General features: G+C 43.7%; 2 protein-coding genes, 1 long non-coding RNA gene, 1 other non-coding gene and 2 pseudogenes across 6 annotated transcripts in view; 3 read left to right on the forward strand and 3 right to left on the reverse strand.

Moving 5' to 3' along the window:
* LOC100426197 (class I histocompatibility antigen, Gogo-B*0101 alpha chain) overlaps positions 1-24,808 on the forward strand; it is a 142,356-nt gene that overhangs the window by 104,979 nt on the left and 12,569 nt on the right. The window lies entirely within an intron of this gene.
* LOC106995452 (saoe class I histocompatibility antigen, A alpha chain-like) overlaps positions 1-24,808 on the forward strand; it is a 145,356-nt gene that overhangs the window by 44,748 nt on the left and 75,800 nt on the right.
* LOC144340497 (uncharacterized) overlaps positions 1-24,808 on the reverse strand; it is a 79,285-nt gene that overhangs the window by 41,906 nt on the left and 12,571 nt on the right. The gene's annotated exons all lie outside the window — the stretch shown is intronic.
* On the reverse strand, positions 14,842-14,948 carry LOC114675693 (U6 spliceosomal RNA). Its single transcript, XR_003726590.2, has one exon. It is a non-coding gene; the product is annotated as a U6 spliceosomal RNA (small nuclear RNA).
* Positions 18,551-20,437, forward strand: LOC114675779 (dihydrofolate reductase-like; annotated as a pseudogene).
* LOC144340479 (beta-citrylglutamate synthase B pseudogene) lies at positions 20,908-22,316 on the reverse strand (annotated as a pseudogene).

The following is a 24,808-nucleotide window of genomic DNA, read 5'->3' on the forward strand; positions in this document are numbered from 1 at the left end:
AATGTGTGCAGCCGTGGATTTGCTGAGTGCTTTCCTTTCCAATTAGAAAGTGGGTATGCAGTTATTCACATTCATACCACAATTATTTACAGTTTCCCTGAGAGCTATTAGAACTCTCCTGCCATCTATAACAGAGTCTTCAGAGACCATGAACATTCTACAGAATATTCAATCTCTTCATTTCATTGGCAACATCATAGATTGGGATGGATGAGAAAGAAGGTGGAAAGTATTCTGGAGGCCTTGGTAAAACACATGCTCCCCAGGAAGAGGAGGACAAATCTTACAGAACTTCAGGAGTGGCCGCTACAGTGAAATTTTATGGATGTGGTGGCTAGGGGCATGCAGGGATATTTCTTCCAAGTGAAAACAAAACAAAACAGAAAAAAAAAAAAAAAACCTGTTGCATCCTTCATCTTCACTGAAAAAAAAAAAAAGGGAAGCACACTGCCTGGTGAATCTCTTCAGGTTCTGACAACACTACATTCCATATCGAGGTATATCATTTTGGCCACATTTTTGGTGACATATGAGGATGCCAGCTTCAAGTAGGGCCCACACAGGAAAGGACCCTGCAGCAGATCCAGGCTGTGGTGCAGGCAGTCACCGTCCCTCAGTCCCGCTGGTGCTGGAGGTGGCAGGGGTGGGGAAAGATGCGGGATGGAGCCGAACCAAGCATCGGGGGAAAGTCACAGTGGAGGACCTTGGATTCTGGAGTAAGATCATGTCATCCACAGCAGAGACATATGCCTCCTTCCAGAAGCAACATTAGTGTTACCAGCCCTGATCAGATAGAATTCTTGACCATGGGACATCAAGAATCATGTGATTCCAACTGCTTATATCAATTGGTTTCTGTGTGATCTACAGAGTCGTAGATTGGATGGGCCCAACAGTGTCCATCATGAGATGGAAATGGTCCATGTGGATTGACCCTGAATCCCAGGTTAACACCCCATCCACGCAGAAAATACCTGCCCATGAGGTGTCAGTGAACAACCAAGTGGACAAATGCAAGTTAGCCAGGCTTCACTGTGGGTCGCTCAGACCTGGCAGGATGGGTGCGTGGATGCAGGAACCACACTAGCTCCCTTCACTTGCCCATCCTGCCAGGTCATTCGACTGCCTTGGCAGGTATAAGTCGGTGCTGCTGGATCTATAGGTGGCCTCATATTTGGAGGCTACAATGGGCCCAGCACAGCACTGACTCCCACCAACCAAGGCTGATCTAACTGCTGCTGCCTCTGAATATGCAGCTTGTCAGGATTAGAGGGCCATGACAGGCCCTGATGAGCCCTGCTAGGGCGCTATTTCTTTAGGTGATCAAATAGCCACTAAGTGACACAGTGACCACACTTAGCCTCATCATGGAAGGTCCAGGGGTTCATCCTCACAGGGATAGACACTTCCTCCATGGGTAGGCTTGTTTTCCCCTGTTCTCAGACTCTCCGCCAGCACCACTATCCAGGAGCTGCGGACATTCCTGATCCACAGGTTTGGAATTACTCTCAGCACAGTGTCTTCCTGGGGGACCCACCTCGCAGGGAAATGGAAGTAGGTGCAGCATGGGCCATGACCAGGGGATCCACTGATCCTATCACCATCTGCACCATGCAGGGGCTGCAGGCCACACAGAACCATGGACAGGCCTTCAACAGGCACAACTCAGAGCCAGCCTGGAGGAAACACTGAGGAATGGGTCCATCTTTCAGGACACAGTGCATTGATTGAATCAGAGACATCACTATAGTGCTATATTCTCAGTAGGAAGGAACTTGGTTTCAAAAACCAAGGGATGGAAGAGGGCGTGACTCCATGTCCCATCCCTTATATTCACCTACTGTGGAACTCGCACTTCTCATCTCCCAAATCTGGGCTTTGTAGTATGGGAGGTCCTGGTTTTCCACAGGGAGGTACTCGGACAAGGGGACAAACAAGAGCCCATTGAGCTACACATTGCAGTTGCTTCCAGGGAAGTCTGGACAATACGGGCTCAGAGACGAGCAGAGGAGAAGAGCACTCCTCTCCTCTCCAGGCAGAGGTGCTGGACCCGGATCCCCAGGACGAGGCAGGGCTGCTGTTACACAATATGGGGCAGGAGGAGTTTGTGTGGAATCCACAGATTCACTTGGGGGCCTCCTTGTTCCCCTTGTCCCAATGCAAATGTGAACAGAATCGTCCAACAACCCAGTCTGAGAGAGTTTGATTTCCAAAGGCCCAGACCCCTCAGGAGGAAGGTTTGAGCCACTCTCCCAGGTAATTTCCCAAGGCCTCGCTCTTGTGCTCTGACATCCTCAGCGGCATTGGTGCAGAGGCCCTGCTTCTCATAGGGTGTCCCAGTTACTGACAGGTAACAGCATGGACAATAAGGCAGGCCATTCCTGGGCAACAAGGGATTCCTCTATTGGCCATCTGTGGCCGGAGGACTCCTCCATGGCCTTGCTCAACTCTCCTTAGATTGCCTGTGGTCTAGGATGGATCCAATGAACCTTCTCTCCTTTTGTCCAGCACTGGAGTCAGCCTTGCGTCTAGGCCTGCCACTATTCTCAGGGTTCTCTGACTCCCTCTCCATTTTCTATGAAAGGTGTGTCCCCCAATAAACTCTGTGAGAGGCCCTGAGCCAGAAGCACTCAAGGGAATCTCTCCCAGATTCCTGACCACTGGAAACTGTGGGAGATGATAACTATTTGTTGTTTTGGGCTGTCAAACTTTACATTATTTATTATACAGGAATAGACAACTAAAAGAGCTTCAAAAGAGAAAAAGAATTACTACACTTTAATTTTTATTTACTCTAAATTAACTAAAAGATACTCACTGTTATTTGGTTTTAAGATTTCAGTATTTCCATGTATCAATAGGATGTATTTTATTAACATTCACAGCAATCTATTTATTTGAACTTCAGTTTCCTACTGTGACCCAATTAAACACAAAAGGAAGATCCTGGCTATGCGAGGATGATTCAGTGATGGCCTCCAAATAACCACCCCTGGTTGTTCACCTTTCCCCAGTTACTCAATCAACACTACTGTAGGTGCTACTGTGAAGGGTTCTGCAGATATAAGGAAGGTCCCAAATCATTTGACTTTAAGGTAATGATTATCCTGGCTTGGACTCTCCTAATCAGGTGAGGTCTTAAAACAACTTGTTTCTTCCTCAGCAAAGAGATTCACAGTGTGAGCGAGATTCCATGTGAGGGGCTTCCTCCACTGCCAGCTTTGTAAGTGGAGGGGCCATGTGGCAAAGGATGCTGGTGGGCTCCAGGAACTGAGAGCAGCTCCACCCCACATCCACCCCACAGCTGCCAAGCAACCAGGACTACAATCCTACAACTGCCGGAAACTGAATTCTGCCACCAAGCTCCATGTAAACTTGAAGGACGACCCCAACCTCAAGATGAGGACACAGCTTTGTGAAATCCCGAACTGAGAATCGTTCACGCCAGGTCTGGATTTCTCATTAAGGAAATGTAGAGAAATAAATGGGTGCCGTGTAAAGTCACCGAGTTAGTGGTCATATGTTATGCAGTAACAGAAAATTAATACATAGGCTCAACAGATAAGCATATAACATTTTCTCTATTGGAATAAATTAATGAATTGAAAGGTACATTTCTTGCGTAAAATAAAATCTTTCCTAACTTTTTTGGTATTCTTCATTTTATAATTTTTATGCAATGCGATTACATTTTAATACAATCATATTCATGAATTCACCAAAGACCAAACCTAACTTTGTGTCTATTCTATACCAAGTATGTCTTTATATACTGTGCAGTTGGTTCAGTTCCCACACCTGCTTTCCTCATGTTTCCTGCCCTGGGTCTGCAATCACAGTTTTGGAAATTTCTCTGGGGTCCACGACTAGGGGGTTCCTCTAGGACCTCATGGTCCTGTCTCTTCCCTGGCCCCGCACAGGATGATTTCTTCCCAGAGGTAGAGAAGGAGGTGCTCAGGCTGTGTTAAGTATGGGAGACAGGTGTGGAGGAGCTCACCTATGCCATAACTCCTCCTCTCCCACATCTCCTCAGGCTCTGACCAGGTCCTGTTTTTGTTCTACCCCAGGCAGCCCTGACAGTGCCCAGGGCTGTGATGTGTCTCTCACAGCTTGTAAAGGTGATGTCCTGGAGGGCCTCAAGTGGAAGGGGGATGGGGTAGAGGGGACAAGACTGGATTATGGTGATTCTTTGGGACATGTTGAGTGTGTAATGGGGAGTTCAGAGCATTACCCTTTATAGCCACTGACCTGAATTTGTTCATGACTGTTGTATTCTGCAGCACGAGACAGCTGTCTTGTGAGGGACTGAGATGCAGGATTTCTTCACGCTTCCCCTTTGTGACTTCAAGAGCCACGAGGTCAGGAGATCAAGACCATCCTGGCTAACACGGTGAAACCCCATCTCTACTAAAAAATACAAAAAAAACCTAGCCGGGCAAGGTGGCAGGCACCTGTAGTCCCAGCTACTCGGGAGGCTGAGGCAGGAGAATGGTGTAAACCCGGGAGGCGGAGCTTGCAGTGAGCTGAGATCCGGCCACTGCACCCCAGCCTGGGTGACAGAGCAAGACTCCGTCTCAAAAAAAAAAATAAAAAAAATAAAAAAAATAAAAAGAGCCTCTGGCTTCTCTTTCTGCAAAGGCATCTGAATGTGTCTGCGTCCCTGTTAGCCTAATGTGAGGAGGTGGGGAGACCAGCCCACCCCAGTGTCTACCATGACCCCCTTCCCCATGCTGAATTAGCTGACTTTACAAAAAGAAAATGACCATCAATAATGTGAATGGGCCTCATCCAATCAGTGGAAGACTCTGTGAGCAGAAACTGAGGTTTCCCAGAGAAGAAGAAATTCTGCCTCAGAATTGGAACACCTTCTTTCTGCGTTTTCAGCCTGCTAGCTTATCCTGCAGATTTTCAGACTTACCTCCCTAATAATCACATGAATAAATAGCATCATATGAATACAAATACACACACACACACACACACACACACACACACACACACACCGCCTGTTGGTTCTGCTTCTCTGAAGAATCCAGACTGATAGAGACTGTAGTATGAAGAGTGGTTCTAGAGGAATATTATTAATATTTTAATAATATTAAAAATGTTATAGCTAACCATAAAAAATACTTTATTAAAATGTTGAAATGTATGTAAGCATAATTATAATTAGCAAATTAGGAATTAAATTGGCAAATAAGAAAAGAATTGTTTTCTTTTCCTTATACAGGACAAGCAACAGTAATTTGGATCTTCCTCACTTTCAGCCACCATTTGGCCTAGGTGTCCTTCAGTTAAGTTTCTGGCTTGTGTTTTTGGAGTGAAAAGTCACCTGAATACTAAGAAGCAACTCTCATAATGTGAATCAGGTATCAAAAACTCCTTATGGCGTGTTAACACGTGATGATTGTTCATATATATTCCAACATCTCATAACAGGCAAGCATTATTTCCAGAGGAAAATTAAGTCACTTTTGTAGCTGCTAGTGAATGTTGTACAAACGAACACTGAAGATGTAAGGCATTGTTCTGCTCTGGAGCGGTGCTTCTGTGGCTCCAGCAAACGGTGCAAAGTCTTTCTTTAATTATATATAATTTTATTTTATATACACAAATATTATACATATACACACCCCCCAAAACTGAAAGTTGAAAAAACAAAAAATACAAATATATCTTCTGTGATACTTCAATTACTTCACTCCTTTGATCATTTTCTTGGGCGTAGAACTGAAACTATCACTCAATAATGTGTTTATATACCTTGCTGTGATTCAAATGGTTATAAACAAATAACCATTTGTTCCATTTTCTGTTGCCACTAGAACATGGTTATTTGTCCCTGATCTAACAACACCTTCTCCAGCTCCACTCTCTGGCCACTGAAATTAACAGTCCAGGTGGTCTTTTGAGTCACTAGGTGGTTTGACAGGACAAGGTTGATTTGAGCTAATACTTCTGGCATGTCCATTTTGATTTGTAACAGAAGCTTTTTCTGGATTCATCACCTACAAAGTGAGCTGGAAAACTGCAACCATCACCCACGCTTGAAAATACGAGAGGTAGCCAGTGTTTCTCTTCATGGCCAAACACTTGTCTCCAATTTTTACTATTGTCCTGTTTTTTTTTAAACCAACACAGCGGTAGTAGCTGAAAAGAGAGAAGACACTGAAGAAGAACTTTGTAGGCACAAAGAAAAGGAAAAGTATGTGGAGCTTTGCTGTGTATCTGTCAGTTCATTCTACTCCACTAGAACACAGTGTTCTCAGGACTTGATGTCCTGCAGGCCCCCAGCTGAGGGCAGCGAGCACCCTGAGAGTGGCCTGGACTCCCCTCTCGGAGTGTAATCGCACAGCCACAGCATCTGCATGTGAAGCTGTCCTGCACTTCTGGAACTGTCTCTCTTGGTCATGGTGGCTACTGTGACATTGTCTTTTCTTCTATTTTCCTTTCTTCCTCTGTCTTGTTGCTGGGGATAACTTTGCCCCTGCTGGCATCATGTCCTGAAGAGCTGAGGATGACACATCCTGGCTGGCATCCTCCCTGGTCGGCCTTGGGTCACTGTCTAAGTGCTGCCCGTGGCAGGAGGTTCTGGGAATGAGCGGCAGTGCCTCATGGAGCTGTGCCTGTGAGAGTGGCCCACAGGTGTTTGTACCTGTGGCACTTTCACAACCGTTTCCAAGACTCAAGACAGTCTTGAGTCTTGTGGGAGGAGAGCAGGTCTGGGTCCTCACCTGTGTCCCCCATCTCTCATCTGGATGGCTATGGGGCTGACATTGTCGGAAATGAGAAACGCTGCCTCTTCACAAGGCACTACCTAGTTTCTCTCTTCTGGAAGGCGGCAGCACAATGCCCAGGCTGAGATGGACACAAGAGTCAGCATCCTAAATTAAAACATGTGATTCTAATAGAAATACCTTAGCTTTTCAATGTGAATGAACAGGACCTTCACCCTCTGGCAACTGTGTATTTCTCCTTGAGATATGACAAAAAAAAAAGGAGAGAGAGAGAAAGAAAGAAAGAAAGGAGAGAGGGAGAAAGAAGAAAGAAAGAAAGAAAGAGAAAGAAAGGAAGGAAGGAAGGAAGGAAGGAAAGAAGGAAGGAAGGAAGGAAGGAAGGAAGGAAGAAAGAAAGAAAGAAAGAAAGAAAAAGAAAGAAAGAAAGAAAGAAAGAAAGAAAGAAAGAAAGAGAAAGAAAGAAAGAAAGAAAGAAAGAAAGAAAGAAAGAAAGAAAGAAAGAAAGAAAGAAAGAAAGAAAGAAAGAAAGGGAAGAAAAAAAAAAGCAGGAGAAGGAGTGGTGGCTGGCGTGTGGGGAGCTGGGACCCTGGCCCTGTGCAGGTGAGTTGCCAGGTACTTCTGGGGAAGCCACCACCATCCTGGGCTCTGGCAGGTTGGGGCACCACAGAGCCAGCCTTCCTGACAATGTCGTCTGTCCCAGTGACTCACCAGAAGCCACAGCACCCAGATTAGTTTTGTGTTGATGGAAAATTTTAAAGTGTTATGTTACATAATTTTACGTTGTTTGAGGAGGCAAATAAGTCTCTCTGGCTCAGCCGCTCCTCACGGCATCTCTCTAATGTGCTTGAAGACAGTCAGATCTGTGGGTTCCACCCTCAGTGAAGACCTGCGCTTCCCTGCTGGGTCGTTTTCTGGTGTCTGTGCCTGTTGGTTGCCCCTGTGACTGGTGACCTCACGCCCTCTGGTGGACGCCATGCTCTCTTGTTCATTGAGGGTTGGAAAACTGGAAAATTATGCTCGATGAGAATAGGTGGTAACATTGGTTCTGTGTGGCACTGTCATCACCCGCACTTGAAGGGGAAGCCGTGTTTCAGAAAGTACAAAACGTGGCTCCATCCCCTGCTTGGCTGCCAAGTGGCTGCCAGGCAGCCTAGCGGCAATGTGAGCCCGAGTGGACAACACTGTGATGCAGGACAGGGTGGATTCAAGGGCCCCTTCCCAGCTCAGGGATTGACTGTAGGGCTGGTGGTAACCAGGGCTGAGAGGAACCTGAAGACACGCTGGGGTGGGGCCAGGTGAGAGCCTGGAGAGAGCCTCCACCTGTCCTCACAGGGCCTGGGGGAGACATACTGAGGAGGGTGTACCTGCCCTTCCACTCTGCCTCACCATTGTCCCCCAGCCACACTGGCATCCCTGGTGTCCACCGGGCACTTTTCATGTGTCTCCTCTTCAACCTTCAGAACCTCTCCGTGAGGTCTGTGTTGGATTTGCATTTCCGGAGTTGAGGGAACACTCTGAGCCTGGGAGACTCCATAGGGAGGGGTCCACACTCTGTGACTGATGCCACAGTTGAGCCACAGCAGCTTGGACTTCGGACCCCAGAGTGTTCTGAGCTCTGAGTTGCTCTGGGCTGGCGGTGCCCTGTGCCAGCTGCACTGAGGCAGCCGTGTGCCTGCTGGTCCTACAGGATTCGCCGCCTGAAACCAGAAGCAGAGCAGGATTTCCCAAATTGTCTCTAGCCCTGATGGGTGACATCTCCACTGTTTTAATAAGGCAATAATAGCAGCTACCACTTCTGTGGTGGGTGCTGCCATGTGTCAGCATCTTTCTGGGTACTTGGCATATGTGAACACACACATTTACAATGGAAGCTCATGAAGCACAGAGAGGTTAAGTGATTTGGTCAAGGTCACACAGCAGTAAGTAGTGGAGCTGGTATTTGAGCTGAGACAGTCTGCTCAAGGGCTCAGGCCCTCAGTGCTGGCACCATGTCACATACAGTGAGATGACTGGAGGTGGGAAGAAGCTGAGGTGTGTTGGTTACATGGAGTACACATGGCCTTTGTAGAAAGCTGGAGCCTGTGGCCACCCAAAGGGGGATTTGTGCATGAGCCGAGGACAGGTTTCTAATGTGCCAGATGAGGTGAGTAGGAGATTATGCACCTGTGTCTTCAGCCTTGTCCTCCCCGTCTGTGTCATCTCCTGAGGATGGAGCATCTGTCATGTGCACACTGAGTGGCACCACTCCTGCTGGGTGAGTCGCTGCAGCTGCAGGTCCCCAGGGTCCTTGTGAGAGGCAGTCAGCACCTGCAGCTGCTGGGACTCTACCAGGATGCATTTTGAGGACACCAGTTCTGCACCATCCTTGACCCAGACAGCGGGCCCCATGGGACCACCTCCAGGCAGGGAGCAACTCAGCCCTGCGGTGTCCCTGATGCCAAAGAACAACTGCTCCTGCTGGTTTCAAGATTTCAGCGGGAGGCTGCAGCAGGCCTTGAGTGAGGGAGGATCGGCTCCCAGAGCCTGGGGTCCTGCCAGACAACACTCAAACCAGGGGCTGGTAAATAATCCCCAAAAGGGCCTGGGGCAACATTTTCAACTTTGCCAACCAGTCTCTGTACCAAAGACTTAACTATGCCCTTGTAGCATGAGGCAGCCTTCCATAGACATCCTGCTGGTCTCCCCCAGACAGGCTGCTCCCAGTCCTAGGGGATCTGAAGTAGCGCCTGAATGGCCACAGCCATGAAAAGCACTAGGGTGCAGGCCAGGGTGTCTGTGACAGGGGCTGGGGCTGCAGTTTGTCAGGCAGTGTGAACAGGCATGCTGCTCCCCACAGCTTAGCTTGGCACTAGCAGGGGGAGAGTGTCCCTTAGAAGCCTGGGGGCCACTGGAGCCCGACTCAGTGTGTGCAACTCCCGAATGGGCTTGGTGCCCATAAACCCAACACCACTGTGGGCTGCTGACCCACCAGGGCATAGTGCACCCTAGCTGAGCCAGCTGTCCTGGACCCACCAGGCCTCAGACCACGCCCAGTCCAGCTTACTGGGGCACAGGGACACTGGAACAGAATTTTAAGAATGAGTTCACTGAATGTGGTAGAGGGATTTCTTGAATTGTTTCTCTAATCTATTTGGATTTAAAGGCACAAATGACTCTATTTCCAGTAGTACAGAGAGTGTGAATACTCAGAATATCACCACTGGATAGACCTAATCAAATAGTTATAAGGTCTGGGTGATCATGTATTTGACACCTTAGAAGACTTTGTTAAACTAGCAAGTATAAGGTGATTGGCTGATTTTTGCCAGTTGTGCTGGACAAAATGGGGGAAAAAAAGATGAACTCAAGGCTGCAAACTTCTAGCTCATGAGTCACATAAGTCACCTAAAAGTTTCTGTTTCCTTTGAATGAAATCCTAATCTCCTGTAGCTGCAGGGCTGAACTTTCTGAAAAATAAACACAGAATCTCATTCTGTGGGTGGCTAAATTACAACACAAAACAAATCCCAGACTCAAAGAATATCTGTTATTTAAGTGAAGTCATTGATTGGGAATAAATGGGATCCTGAAAATCAGAATGGGGACATCTGGGCAGATCCTGATGAAACTAAAGACACTGAACTCCTAAATTCCTCTGAAAATTATTTGCCAGTTACATTCAACCACATTTGGCGAAATTAATCCAGTTTTCCCTAACGAAAAAGTACTGGTCTTCTTTGAGGTAGTTGCCCTCAAGACCCTGTGATTCCACTCCACATTTACCCCCAACACCCCTCTGTGATTCCAGATCCATAAATAGCCTTGAGTCCTAGCATGTCCTGAAAGGTGTGGTGGAATGTGTCAGTAAGATGATTTAGAGAAGCAATGTGACAATGTGATGAAAATAATTAAAAATGTTTAAAAGTCTGTGTCTTAATATTTATCGTTTGAGTAGCCTATGAATTTTCTAAAATTCTAAACATAGAAGAATCTCTCTATATAAAGATGCTTGTCAAAACATTATTTACAACAAGACAAAATGAAAGCAGATGGATCCAAAAGAAGTTGGGTTACATCTTCTTATCTGAAGTGGGATGCAGCTTGTAAAAGTGTATAAACTTTATGCAAAGTTTATAACATGGAAAACTACTTGTATAATTATACATTCAAAAAGCAACATCCAAGATAACCCATAACATATGAATGCAACTTTGTAAAATGACAGCATATACAAACATATATATATATATAAAATAACAAAATGAAAATGAACACCACTGCACAAGACAGCTCCGGGGACCACCATTTGCACTGCAGTCTACAAAGTTTCAACAATGTAATAGCAGTGATTTTTTGAAGAAAGGCCTAGGTGATGTTTCTGTCTGTGCATTTTAAAGTCTTCTGTGATCAAATAGGGTTTCACTTTTTCAATATAAAAAAATATATTTTAACATTTAAAATAAAACATTTGAAGTAAAATAACAATGAAATGAGGCCAGACATGGTGGCATGCACCTGTAGTCCCAGCTACTCAGGAGGCTGAGGCAGGAACATTAATAGAGCCCAGAAGTTCAAGGATGTAGGACACTATGATCACAGCTGTGAATAGTCACTGCACTCCAGCCTGGGCAACATATCAAGACCTTATCTCTATAATAATAATAATAATAATAATAATATTCACAATCTTCTTTCTGCCTCAAGCTAAAACTGCTTTCTCATTTGAACCCACAGGGCAGAAATGCCTACTGAGTGCTCCACCAGAGGAAAGAAATGAGTTCTTCCTTCACAATCCATGATCCAATTTTTGGTTACAGAGTTCAGCTGAGCAATAAAGGCAACACTAAGAACACTATCAATATATAGATTACTGATTGTCATGTATGTGTTCATGTATAAATGTGTACCCCTGAAAGAGGGAGATGGATTCTTACATTTCATAGATGAAAATCTGAGTCCCTGTGAACTTTGAGGCTTGTTCTGGGTTCACTGAATGTAAACCTTGAGAATTGGGAGACACTCAGCCTCCTGCAGAGCCCACCTAGGCATAAGCCAAACCAGTGGAGACTCCTTAACAGCAGGAAGGGCAACTGAGATCCAGGAATGTCCACACTTGTAGAGGGTCCATATCCAGTGGAATACAACTGAAGGATGGGCGGAGGGTAGAGTCTAGCCGCTTCCTTCAGCTGGTGGTGGCAGATGTGTGGGTCAGTCAGCTACCCACGAGGTGTATCATATTCTTAGGGCTGTCTCTCATTCCTCTACTGAGAACTCCATCCTGCACAGACAAAAACCATATATTCACTGGTAAGCAGGATCGCTTTTAGAAATGCAAACATAACTTCCCTAACATTAAAGTCAAACATTCTTTCTCCCAGTGAATCATCTTATTTGGATAATCTCCTACCTTCCCCTGAAGTTAGCCCCAGAATTGCATCTGAGCATTTGGATCCAAGACAGAAAGTCAGTTTGGGGTTTGGACCTGGCTGATCTTGGACCGTGTTTTGAAAAGGAAGCTTTCTACTTGCAGAAGAGCAAGGGTGAGCTCTGAATAGGAGATGAAATCATGAGGGGAAAAGACATATGGGCAGATTCCCAAGCAAACTTGGAATATGTTTGCCAGCCTCTTTTCAGTTGTGATAAAATGCACATCAACACAAAATTTGCCATTGTAACCATTTAAGTGTGCAATGCAGTAACATTTAGTAGATGCACAACGTTATGCAGCCATCATCACTATCAAGTTCCAGAGCATTTTCACCACCCTAGAAGGAAACTCTGTACCTGCTAAGCAGTTACCTTCCACTCTCCCCTGCCACCAGCCCCTGGCACCATTAACCCAGGTTCTGTCTCTCTAGATTTGCTTCTTCTGAATATTTTATTAAAATGGAATCATACAATATATGGCCTTTTGTGACTGGCTTCTTTCATTTGACATGGTTTCAAGATTCATCCAAGTTGTAGCATGTATTGGTATATTATTCCTTTTATGGTCAAATAATATTCCATTGCAGAATAGATTACATGTTGTTTATCCATTCATCAGTTGATGGGCATTTTCTGTTAAATTAAATAGAGTAAAACAAAAGAAGAGTTACAAATTATCACCTCCCAAAAAATACTTGCTTTTCTATTTACCTATGAAGTTACTTTTAGCTGTGTACTTCTTTGCTTCATATGGCTTCAAGTTGCTATCTAATGTCCTTTTATTTCAGTGTGAAGCATCCCTTTTAGCATTAACTGTAGAATAGTTTTACCAGAGACAAACACCATCCGTTTTTATTTACCTGTGCATGTCTGAATTTCTCCATTATTTCTGACAGAGAGTTTTGCCAAATATGCAACTGTCAGTTGAGACACGTTGTTTTTTTCTTTCTGAACTTTAAGTTTGTCATGCCAATGTCTTCTGAACTCCATAGTTGCTGAAGAAGATTTGGCGGTTAATCTCATAGAGGATCCTTGTACTATATGAGTCCCTTCTCTTGTTGTTTTCAAGATGCTCTGTTTGTCTTTGACTTTTGACGTTTTCATTATAATGTCTCTCAGTGTGGACATCTTTGAATTACTGCTACGTTAAATGTTTCAGTGTGTTGGATACCCAGATTCATGTTTTTAATAAAATTTCAGAAGTTTGGGGTCATTATTTCTTTAAATACTCTTTCTCGCCTCTTCTTCCTTCTCTCTTTTGGGGACTCCCCAAATGCATATACTTGATGCTGTCTCTCAGATCTCTTCTGTTCATTTTTCTTCATACTTTTTCCCTTCTGCTCCTCAAATGGGCAATTTCAATTGGCCTATGTTTGAGCTTACTGATTCTACATACTGCAAACTAAAATCTGCTCTTGAAGTCCTCCAGTGAATTTTCCATTTTGCTTTCAGCTCCAGATTTCCATTTGCTTCCTTTTCACAATTATTTATTGATTTCTGCTATTTAGTGAAAGGTAGTTCTCCTGATTTTCTTTAGTTATTTGTCCATGGTTTCTTTTAGCTCTTTGACTATGTTTAAGACAGTTGATTCAAAGTTTTTTTCTAGTAAGTCAGTCCATTCTTCTTCAGGAACAATTTCTTTCCATTGCTTTTCCTGTGAATGAGTCATACATGCATAATTCATGTTTCTTGAAGTTGAAAACCAGACATTTTCAATATTATAATGCGGTAACTGTGAAAATTACATTTTCTAAACTATTTTTGTATAGACTGTATTCTTTATTGTATGTGGTCACTGAAGTCTCATAGTTGTAGATGTGTGGTCTTATTTCTGAGTTCTCTATTCTATTCCATTGGTCCATGCATCTGTTTTTGTAGCAGTACCATATTGTTTTGGTTACTGTAGCCTTGTAGTATAGTTTGAAGTCAAGTAGCATGATGCCTCCAGCTTTGTTCTTTTTGCTTAAGATTGTCTTGACTATAAAGCTCTTTTTGGTTCTATATGAATTTTAAAATCATTTCTTCTAACTCTGTGAAAAATGTCAATGGTAGTTTAATGAAAATAGCATTGAATCTATAAATTACTTTGAGCAGTATGACCATTTTCATGATATTGATTCTTTCTATCCATGAGCATGGAGTGTTTTTCCATTTGTTTGTGTCCTCTCTGATTTACTTGAGCAGCAGTTTGTAGTTCTCCTTGAAGAGATCCTTCAATTCCTTTGTGAGCTGTATTCCGAGGCATCTTATTCTGTTTGTAGCCATTATGAATAGAAATTTATTCACAATTTGACTCTCTGCTTGTCTATCATTGTTGTATAGGAATGCTTGTGACTTCTGCACATTGATTTGGTATTCTGAGACTTTACTGAAGTTGCTTATCAGTTTAAGAAACTTTTCAGCTAAAACAATGGGGTTTCCTAGATATACGATCATGTCATTTGCAAACAAAGACAATTTGACTTCCTCTCATCCTGTTTGAATATCCTTTCTTTCTCTTACCTGATTGCCCTGGCCAGAACTTCCAATACTTTGTTGAATAGGACTGGTAAGAGAGGGCAGCCTTGCCTTGTGCAGGTGTTAAAGGGGAGTGCTTCCAAATTTTGCCCATTCGGTATGATACTGGTTGTGAGTCTGTCATACATGACTTTTATTATTTTGAGGTATGTTCCTTCAATACCTAGTTTACTGAGAGTTTTAAAATATGGAATGCTTCATGAATTTGCATGTCACCCTTGTGCAGGGGCCATGCTGATCTGCTCAGTATCTTTCCAATTTTAGTATACGTGCTGCCAAAGCAAGTACTGACCACAAGTTCTTAGAAGTGGAGATAAGTGAAGAACTGTAGGTGAGATGGAGTGTTGAATTTCATCTGCAGTAATTTCTGCATCTAACAAAATGTGATTATCTCTGTCTTTTATTCTTTAATTAAGTGGTAAAATGCATTACAGATTTAAAGTTTAAACATTCTTGTATCCTGGGGATGAATAACCTGGGCAGGATATTTAATTTATTTACAGCTCATTGGTGGACACAGTCTAGTATTGTTTTTCTCAGTATTTTTACCTCTAATTGCTTCAATGTGATTATCATGTCATTCCTTGCTGGCTTTAGAATCAATGTTATTTATACATAAACAATAATGAGTTTGCTGGTTTTCTCTATGTTTCCTCATAGTCTTGAGTATTATGTATAAATTCAGTAACTTTCTTCGGAGTTTTGATGGAAGTCGCCTGTAAAACAGTCTGGATATGCCTGAAGGGAAATAAAGTTTTGCAACCATTTTAACTTCTTTACTTGTAATAAGTTCTCCCCATTGACATAATCTTGTTCATAGTCTCAAAATTATTTAAACCTCTACTATATCTTTAGTGGCATGTTTATCTATCGTAATGTTATTTATTCTTAATTGCCATTGCCTGTTTTATTTCTCCGTCCAAAAAAACAACAGCTGCTTTTGGTTGGCTGGGCCCTCAGCAGTGGCAGCTGCCAGGTCAGCCCTGGTGAGTGGCAACTCAATTACTGTGCCCATGCAGTGTCCATGGCAGCCACCACGGCCACTTTGTGCAGGGACTCCATGAGCAAGCCCTGTGCGGCTGAGTGGCATTGTCCGTCAAGCCATCTCACTCACCTGATTACAGGGAGCCCCAGTACCTTAAAGACCCTCTGGTAGGCATCCACACACAACCAGTATCATCATGCACTTGGCCTATAGCAAGAGGTCTATGCGTACCTCTCTCCTCTACCTCCCGATTTTCCAACTCTATTTTCCCCAAGTTCGTGACTGGCCAGCCAAGGCATGAGCCACTGCCCATGACTCATTCATTCATGCACTACTGGGCATCATTTCACACCCCCCACCTCCCATGGGCTTGTTTGGGTTTGATTCCTAGTTCCTGGCTTGAGAGCCATTTCCAAAGCTGTTCTGGTGTCAGCTCCCAAGCCTCCTGCTGTTGTTGTAGATTTTCCTCTTTATATGTATTTATTTCCTGGAATTAAAAATAATTGCACTAATTTTTTCAATTCAGCATTTCTAAAGATATGCAGTAGGAGTGATTCTTCTTAGTGTAGATAGAATTGCTTCAAAACACCAGCAATGTATATTTGAGGGAAGGACAGCATGCATGGAGAAAGGAGGACAACCCACAAGTGGGCAGTGGAGTTTCACAAAGTGAACACTGGGGTAAACAACACCCACATCAAAGTACACCAATCACAGCCTGCTGGAAGCACCTTTGGGTCCTCCTCAGTCATAAACCACCCTCCCCACCCTAGAGTAGCCACTCTTGATTTCTAACACAGATGAGTTCTGCCAGTTCTAGTTGAATGGCATTATACAGTCACCATCATGCCCCTGGGCCTCATCATCTCGCTGTGTGTGGTCGTAGCCTATTCACTCCCGTGGCTGTCCAATGTTCCACTTTATAAATAGCTCATATTTCTTGTCCCTTCACTTTGATAGACAATTGTGTTGTATCCAGATTTTACAAGTCGTGCTGCTATGAATAATATTTTCATATATTTTGGCGCACACATACAAGCATTTCTACTGGTTGACAACTAAGAGTGCTATTGCTGGGTCATAGGTGAGTAGATGCTTGGCTAAGTCTCTGGTTAACAAATTTCTACTAGTAAACAAACAGTAGAGGAGCGTGAATCTCTTACTTAGAGATTATTCGGATAATAAATAAGGAAGGAATGAGAGACTGAGACTATAATAACTCTTTTGCAAACCATCATGAGTTAACGGATTTAACCATTGAATAGCAATGGCAATTAACAACACAATAAAACAAAAAACTAATGTCAGGTTCTTCCTCTTGATGGAAGAACACAATACAGCACCATGAAACAAGTACAAGTGACAAAGAAACCAAGCCTGAATATAAGCTAACCTCCATAGCCAATTACCAATTTAGAGGCAATACAGATAACAAAAACACAAACAATGGCTTCGGGAGCAATCAGCAAAATGCACACTATGGGAAGTTCTACCACACAATATAAATTTCAAGAAAGAATCTATAGAATAAAAGAGAACAAAAGCGTATTTCTAGAGGTAAAACTAAATTATAATTTTGGATGATAAAAATATAAAATAGAACAAAGAAGTGATGATCATGAAAGTCACGATGTATTTTACTTTGGGGGAGGAAAGAGTTTACTGCTGAGCTGGGGCAAATAATGGGGTTTCTGGTTTGCTCCACAAACATCTATCCCTGGTGGTTAATGGGTGTTCACTTTTTATTCAGGGACACAAATTTTAGACCGTTTCTTTTTCCTTCTGGAGTTCTACATTTTATTTTATGACACAAAGGTTAAGGTAAAAATAATTTATAGAGTATGGTTACTGTTTTGCACAAAGCCACCTCCCCATCTTCCCTCTGAGCACCCAGAACAACCAGCAGACCCAGGACCCCCAGCAGGGGTGACCTCACTTCTAGGTGTGCGTGCAGCTCACATCAGCAGAGGCAATATGCAGGTCTACTCCTTGACTCTTGGAAAAACCTGATAGGACACAGCTGAGGGGAAGCCTTCACCGCCGTCTGCAGGCTCTTGGCCATCAGTGTAGAGGGAGCGGCTCCTCACCTCTCCCACAGGCACCTTCACAGCCACAGCCTCCTCTCTGCATGGGGAGTTCATGCCCTTCCCCTGAACACGGTGACATGGATCTCGCCAAAGGTGGAGATGACACCATTCCTCCTCCCACAAACTTTTGCTATAGAGCAACTGGAGTACGTTCCACCCACACACAGGACAGGGAGCTGACAACCAAGGAGGGGAGGAGCAATACTCCAGCTTTCTCTACTTGTAATATGTTCTCCCCATTGGCATAATCTTGTTCATAGTCTCAAAATTATTTAAACCGTTAGTATATCTTTAGTGGCATATTTATCTATCATAATGTTATTTTATTCTTAATTACCATTCCCTGTTTTATTTCTCCGTCCAAAATAAAACAGCTGCTTTTGATCGGCTGGGCCCTCAGCAGTGGCAGCTGCCAGGTCAGCCTTGGTGAGTGGCGACTCAGTTGCTGTGCCCATGCAGTGTCCATCGCAGCCCCCACGGCTACTTTGTGCAGGGACTCCATGAGCAAGCCCTGTGCGCTGCTTTTGCTTTACAGGAAACTTGACGCAGGTTGGTGTCCAGTGAAGAAAACCCAGGTGCACGGAAAGGAGAGGAGGATCTCAGGGCTGTGAGTGATCTGCAAAAGGAAGCGCATGGACCACCAGGTGGCGCCGCTGCGCTGCTCCTGCTCCCAGAAGGTGAATGCTCAGGACGAGTTTTGAGGTGGAGAGAGAGATGTCATTGCTCATCCTCCAGGTTCAAAGTAAAAACCTTCCAGCCAATCTTGGCCGCGCGTTCTGGTGTAGCGAGCGGGCTCGGAAGTGCTCACCGCTGCTGTCATGGTTCGTTTGCTAAACTGCATCGTCGCTGTGTCCCAGAACATGAGCACTGGCAAGAACGGGGACCTGCCCTGGCCGCCGCTCAGGAATGAATTTAGGTATTTCCAGAGAATGACACAGACTCTTCAGTAGAAGGTAAAGAGAATCTGGTGTTACGTGTAGGAAGATCTGGTTCTCCGTTCCTGAGAAGAACCGATCTTTAAAGGATAGAATTAATTTAATGCTCAGCAGAGAACTCAAGGAACCTCCACAAGGAGCTCATTTTCTTGCCAGAAGTCTGGATGATATCCTAAAACTTACTGAACAACCAGAATTAGCCAATAAAGTAGAGATGATTTGGACAGTTGGTGGCAGTTCTGTTTATAAGGAAGCCACGAATCACCCAGGCCATCTTAAACTATTTGTGACAAGGATCATGCGGGACTTTGAAAGTGACACTTTTTTCCAGGAATTGATTTGGAAAAATATAAACTTCTGCCAGAATACCCAGGTGTTCTCTCTGATGTCCAAGAAGAGAAAGACATTAAGTTCAAATTTGAAGTATATGAGAAGAATGATTAATATGAAGGTGTTTTCTGGTTTATTTTAAGTTGTTACCCCTCCCTCGGGAAAAAAATATATATTTTTTTACATGAGAAGAAAAAGACTTTTGTTGACTTTGGATCTATGAATAATCATTTCTAAGCAACGTGTTTTTATTCTGCACTAGTCTTGAATATATCAGATACCATTTATGAAACATTCTTGCTATAACTAAGTGCCTCTGCAAGCCCCCAACTGAGTCCCCGCACCTGCTACAGTGAGCTGCCATTCCACACCCATCGCATATGGGACTCTGGCCAGTCCTTGACATTGTCGGGCTTTTCAAACGTTGGTAGTATTTATTAAAGATGAAGATGCACATACCCTCGGACTGAGCAGTTTCACTAGTGGGAAATACCAAAATCTTCCTACGTGTATATCTAGAGGTTTGTAGACAAATGTTGCAGCCTTGTTTGTAACGGTGAAAAACTGAAAACAACCTGGAATTCCAGTGATGGGAAAATGAATCTATTTCTGTCTTAGACTGGGGAAGCCAAAGCAGATTCCAAGCCTGAAATTTCAGTGAAAACAGTTTATTTGCTAGGTCTTACCAGAAAGCATCAATTGAGGTATGGAGAAATGGAACTGAGAAGGTAAGAAAACCAGTTTAAATGATGAGCAGGTTCCCATCGGTAACAAGCTCCATACTGCTGAGATACGGGGAAACAGAGGGGAGAAAGCTGGAGTATTGATCCTCCCCTCCTTGGTTGTCAGCTCCCTGTCCTGTGTGTGGCTGGAACGTACTCCAGCTGCTCTATAGCAAGTCCCAGGTGTTTGCAGTAAGAAGCTGCTGGAATGCATGGGAACCATGAATGGCAAACACTTAAAGCAATTCCATGTTTAAGTATATAACCTCTTCATATCTTTTTTTTTTTTTTGACAGAGTTTCCTTCTTGTTACCCAGATGGAGTGCAATGGCGTGACCTCAGCTCACTGCAACGTCCGACTTCCTGGGTTCAAGCGATTCTCCTGCCTCAGGCTCCTAAGTAGATGGGACTACAGGTGTGCACCACGACACCAGCTAATTTTGTGTTTTTGGTGTAGACGAGGTTTCACCATGTTGGTCATGCTGGTCTCGAACTCCTGACCTCAAGTGATCTTCCTGCCTCGGCCTCCCAAAGTGCTAGGATTACAGGCGTGAGCCACCGCACCTGGCAGATCTTTATTATTTTTATGTAGTAAAAAGTATAAAGCCACACATGGTTTATTTGAAATATTTTATGGTTCAAAAAAATACAGAAGCAGGAAATCCAAATCTAAGTTCAAGTGAGGGATTGTGGTAGTTTGAACCAGAAGGTTGCATGTAGTAAGAAACTGTGATTTTTTTTTTTTTTCATTAAGAAGTCTTTATTGGCTTATAGTCACTTTGACCCTCCCACCAAATTAAGGGGAAAAAAACAAAAAACAAAAATAAGAAATCCCAGTAAAAGAGCCCCTCAAGATTTCATAAACTACAAACTAAAGCTGCTAGTTAATAAGGAAATGGCAGAATTTTCAGAGCTGTATAATACAAAAATTCCTGTAATTTAAGCAGATGTTTTCCTCAATGACAAATCTTCCAACAGAATGTGAAGTTATGCTACTCGGATATTTGTAGCAAAACTTTTTTTTTTTTTTTTTTTTTTTTTTTTTTTTACAAAAACAAAAGCAAGGGACCATGAAAAAAAAAAGTATTTGTTCCTCATGGCGTATGAGTATACAAATTTTTTAGCAATTTAAAAGGGTAACTATGAGAGCCTGACATTTTTCTATACCCCGCCTATTCTGCCTCTCTATTTGTAGGATTTGTAAATGAAAGTAACATCTTATGAGCAGAGGTCTCATCTATCTCCCACTCTCTCCAACTAATCCTACTAATTTTCTCTCATCTTGCTGAGCATCCTCCATGAACAGCATTGCAAGTTGGTTTCAAAAATAGAAAAGAAAAAAGAAAGAAAGTTTTACAAGGGTTTTGTTGGTTAATTACCAGTGGAGTCAGTCCACCAGTAGTTTGATTTCATTGGCTAGCAGCTGGTTCATGTTGAACAGGCCCCCTGGGAGCTTGGTGAGCAGCTCTCGCTCCGTGCTTTCAGGGTCGCTGTCAACAGAGCTGGAACTTGCACTCATGTTGTCAACAGCAGTGCTGGCTGGGGGACCCAGCTCCGGCTCACTAGTCTCACTGGCAGTGGACACCACGGAGAGCAGGGACATACGCCGGGTGAGCCAGCCAGAGGGTAGAAGGGAGGCGGCATAGTCTGCTATGATACTAGCTACATCTAGATTACAAGCCTTATCAAAGGCGATGAAACCTACATTTGCATTGGCCTCACAGACGCAGAAGGAGCCGTCATCTTTCATCAACAGGTCAATGCCACATCCATCCATCCCCAGGATATTAGACACCTGGATAGCTAGCTGCTTCCCTTGTTCACTCAATGAGCACATCATCCCCACACCACCTAATGAGCAGTTGCTTTGCATTCTCCCATCTGTTGAACAACGTAACATGGTGCCAACCACACGGCCTCCCACGACAATGACACGTACATCCCATCCATGAGACTCTTTAACATACTTCTAGAACAGGTATGGTGCTTCATGGCGAATAAGATGGCTTAGATCAGCCAAATGGTGCTTATCTCGAGCCAAGAAAACAGCTTTACCTCTATGACCCCACGTATTCTTTACTACCATTGGAAACTCCAGTACTTCCGCTTCATCAATCATGTTAGCAAAATTTTCATGGCCACCATAAGAGAAAGTATCTGGCAGAGGAACACCATGGCCAGCTAACTCTTGAAATGTCCAGAACTTATTAACGCAGTTCAGGATGGCTTGAGGTCGGTTTATTAACCGGCATCCCATCTTCTCTAGATGGCACAAAACAGTGATGTCATTATCACTCTGCACCCAAGGGGTTGGTACTCTGACTACCACCACTTGTGGGTAGGCAGTGATTAGCTCTCCATTGATCCGCAGACCCAGGTTTCCTTGCTCGATTGTCAGCACCACCTCATCCATCACCACAGCCCTAAAGTCCAGGTCCTCCTCACAACATTTGGCCTTCAGCGCTCGTAAAATCTCTTTTTGAGGATAGTCTTCCCTGATGCGACGATCTGTCAAAAACCACAACTTGGCAGCCACAGAACTACACAACTTGATTAGCTTGTGCTTCCTTGCCTGGATTATTTCCTCTTGGATGTAATGTCAGTTGATTATGGAAGATGAACAGCCAGATAAAGAAGTCTGGAAGAGTCCTGAGCACAGGGTCTTCTGTCCCGGAGTTGGAGTGCACCGCGCTCCTAGCAGTTGGAAGCAGCCCACGAATCCATAAACCCGGAAGCTCCAGAAACTGTGATTTAAGATATATTTTAAAATTGGAAGTAGCAGGATATTCTGATGGAGTTCGACTTTGGTTTGGGGCCCACTGAGTTTGAGATGCCTTTGAGAAATGAAGGAAGAAGAGAGAGAATAAAAGAAAAACTGGCCAGGCTCAGTGACTCACGCCTGTAACACATTGGCTCAGCATTTTGGGAGGCAGAGACAGGCAGATCCCTTGAGACCAGCTTGGGCAACATGGTGAAGCCCCATCTCTCCAAAAAATACAAAAATTGGCTGGGCGTTGTGGCGCCCACCTGTAGTCCCATCTGCTGAGGGGCTGAGGTGGATGAACTGAGCCCGCGCGGTCACGGCTGCAGGGAGTTGTGATTGTGCCACTGCACTCCAGCCTGGGTGACAGAAGAGACCCTGTCTCAAAAAGAAAGCTGAAAACAATGGAAGCATGACTTCAGAATTCTAGAAAGAAAGTTATTTTCAACAGATAAATCTATATTCAGCCAAATAATCAAGGGTGAAGGTAAAATAATACATTTTTAGACAAGCAAAGAATCGGGGGTTACCTCCATGGGCCCTTTCTCGGGAAGCTATTGGAGAAAACACTCCAGCAAAATGAAGGAGGAGACAAACCAGAGAATGACACGGATCCAGCAAATAGGATCCAACACAGGCAATATTCCAGCTAAGGAGCTGGCTTAAAAAACAAACAAACAAACAAAAGTAGAAATATTAATAGGTTAGCTGGGTGGAATGGCTCATGCCCGCGTCCCAGCTACTCAGGAGGCTAAAAGCAAGAGGTTGGCTTGAGTCCAACATTTCCAGGTCAGCCTGGCCACCATAGTGAGATTCCCTTCTCTTAAAAATAATAATAGGTTATTGCCAGATTTGGGGCATTTGGAAAGAAATTCATTGAAGATCAAGCAAAAGTGAAAAAGACAAGAGGGAAGGCTGGTTAGGCAATCATTAATTCTAGGGCAGAAGGAAGTACAGGATAGGAAGTAAGAGCACAATACTCTGTTCTTCTCAACAATGAACAATATGTACATAGTCATAATGATGTGGTGACTGCTTAGCCCCTAACTCTGGTAACTACTTTGGGAAAAGTGAAGATAGTGATGGTGTAAGAGCTAAATCCTCATCTGTCATTCAAGAAATCACTTAAAATGTGTAAAATAATCAAGAAATGACTAAGTAGTTATGTGAGGAGAAAAACAGAAGACGTTGCTAAAAGAGTTGAAAGTCTTTGCTCTGGAGGATTGGGAGGGATGGGGCAGGGGACGGTTAGGATGCATTATAAACTGAAGAGGCTTTTTAAAATTATATGTATTAATATATGCACCCATTTGAAAAACTGAGAAAATAATAATTTGGAAAAACCCATGAAGGCAACTACCAGAAGGAAAAACTGAGAGAATGAAAAGTGCTTGTCTCTGGAAAGAACAAATGGCAGGACTGTTGCTTTCATTGTAAGACTTTTAGAGCCATTTGATTTTACTTAATCATTTTCATCTATTTCTTTAATAAAACAACTCTATCATAATAAAAAGTTACATTCATTCACAGAAAACAAACAAATAAACAAAAACCCTTCCTGCCCAGCCCATCTCATTCTCCCTGAATCCTCAGCACTAATGAGGACTGTCTCCTTCTCACCTCCCTGGACTGGACTTTTTACCACTGGAAAGTGGATGTGATTTCCAGTTTCTGCATGTCCTAGTTTATTGTGCTGCCAGTAAAATAAAATCAAAATACATATTGAATAAATAATAAATAAAATAACCCATAGTAAGCAAAGGTTTACAATCTATTTTTTGGAGTCAAGATCTCATTCTGTGGCCTGGGCTGGAGACCAGTGGTGCGATCATAGCTCACTGCAGCCTTGAACCCATAAGCTCAAGGGATCTTCCTATCTCAGCCTTCCCAATACCTGCGAATACAAGCGCCCACCACCGGGCCCAGCTAAGTTTACTTATTTTTATATCTTTTAGTGATGAGGGTCTCACAATGTTGTCCAAGCTGGTCTCCAACTTCTGATCTCAAGCAATCCTCCTGCCTTAGCATCCTGACTGCTGGGATTACAGGGGTGAGCTGTCATGCCTGGCTTGTAATTGACTAACACCATCAAGGTTTCCTTCTCCAAGTGTGGACACAGCAGCAGACGCCCCTTGTCTCTTGGGTCAGGACACTGGGTAGAGTGGAATAGCAGGACAACAAAGTCACTGTAGAAAGTGCCCATGCGGAAGAGGTCCAGCAGGGAGGGCCAACTGTCCCAGGGCCACCATATTTAGGGATAACTCCTCTTTCTGGGCAGGACTGTTCTGTGATTACTTTTGTATTCACGATAGTTCTGAAGTCGTAGGA

This window comes from Macaca mulatta, chromosome 4 (assembly GCF_049350105.2).
Source record: "Macaca mulatta isolate MMU2019108-1 chromosome 4, T2T-MMU8v2.0, whole genome shotgun sequence".
In the NCBI taxonomy this organism is placed as follows: Eukaryota; Metazoa; Chordata; class Mammalia; order Primates; family Cercopithecidae; genus Macaca; species Macaca mulatta.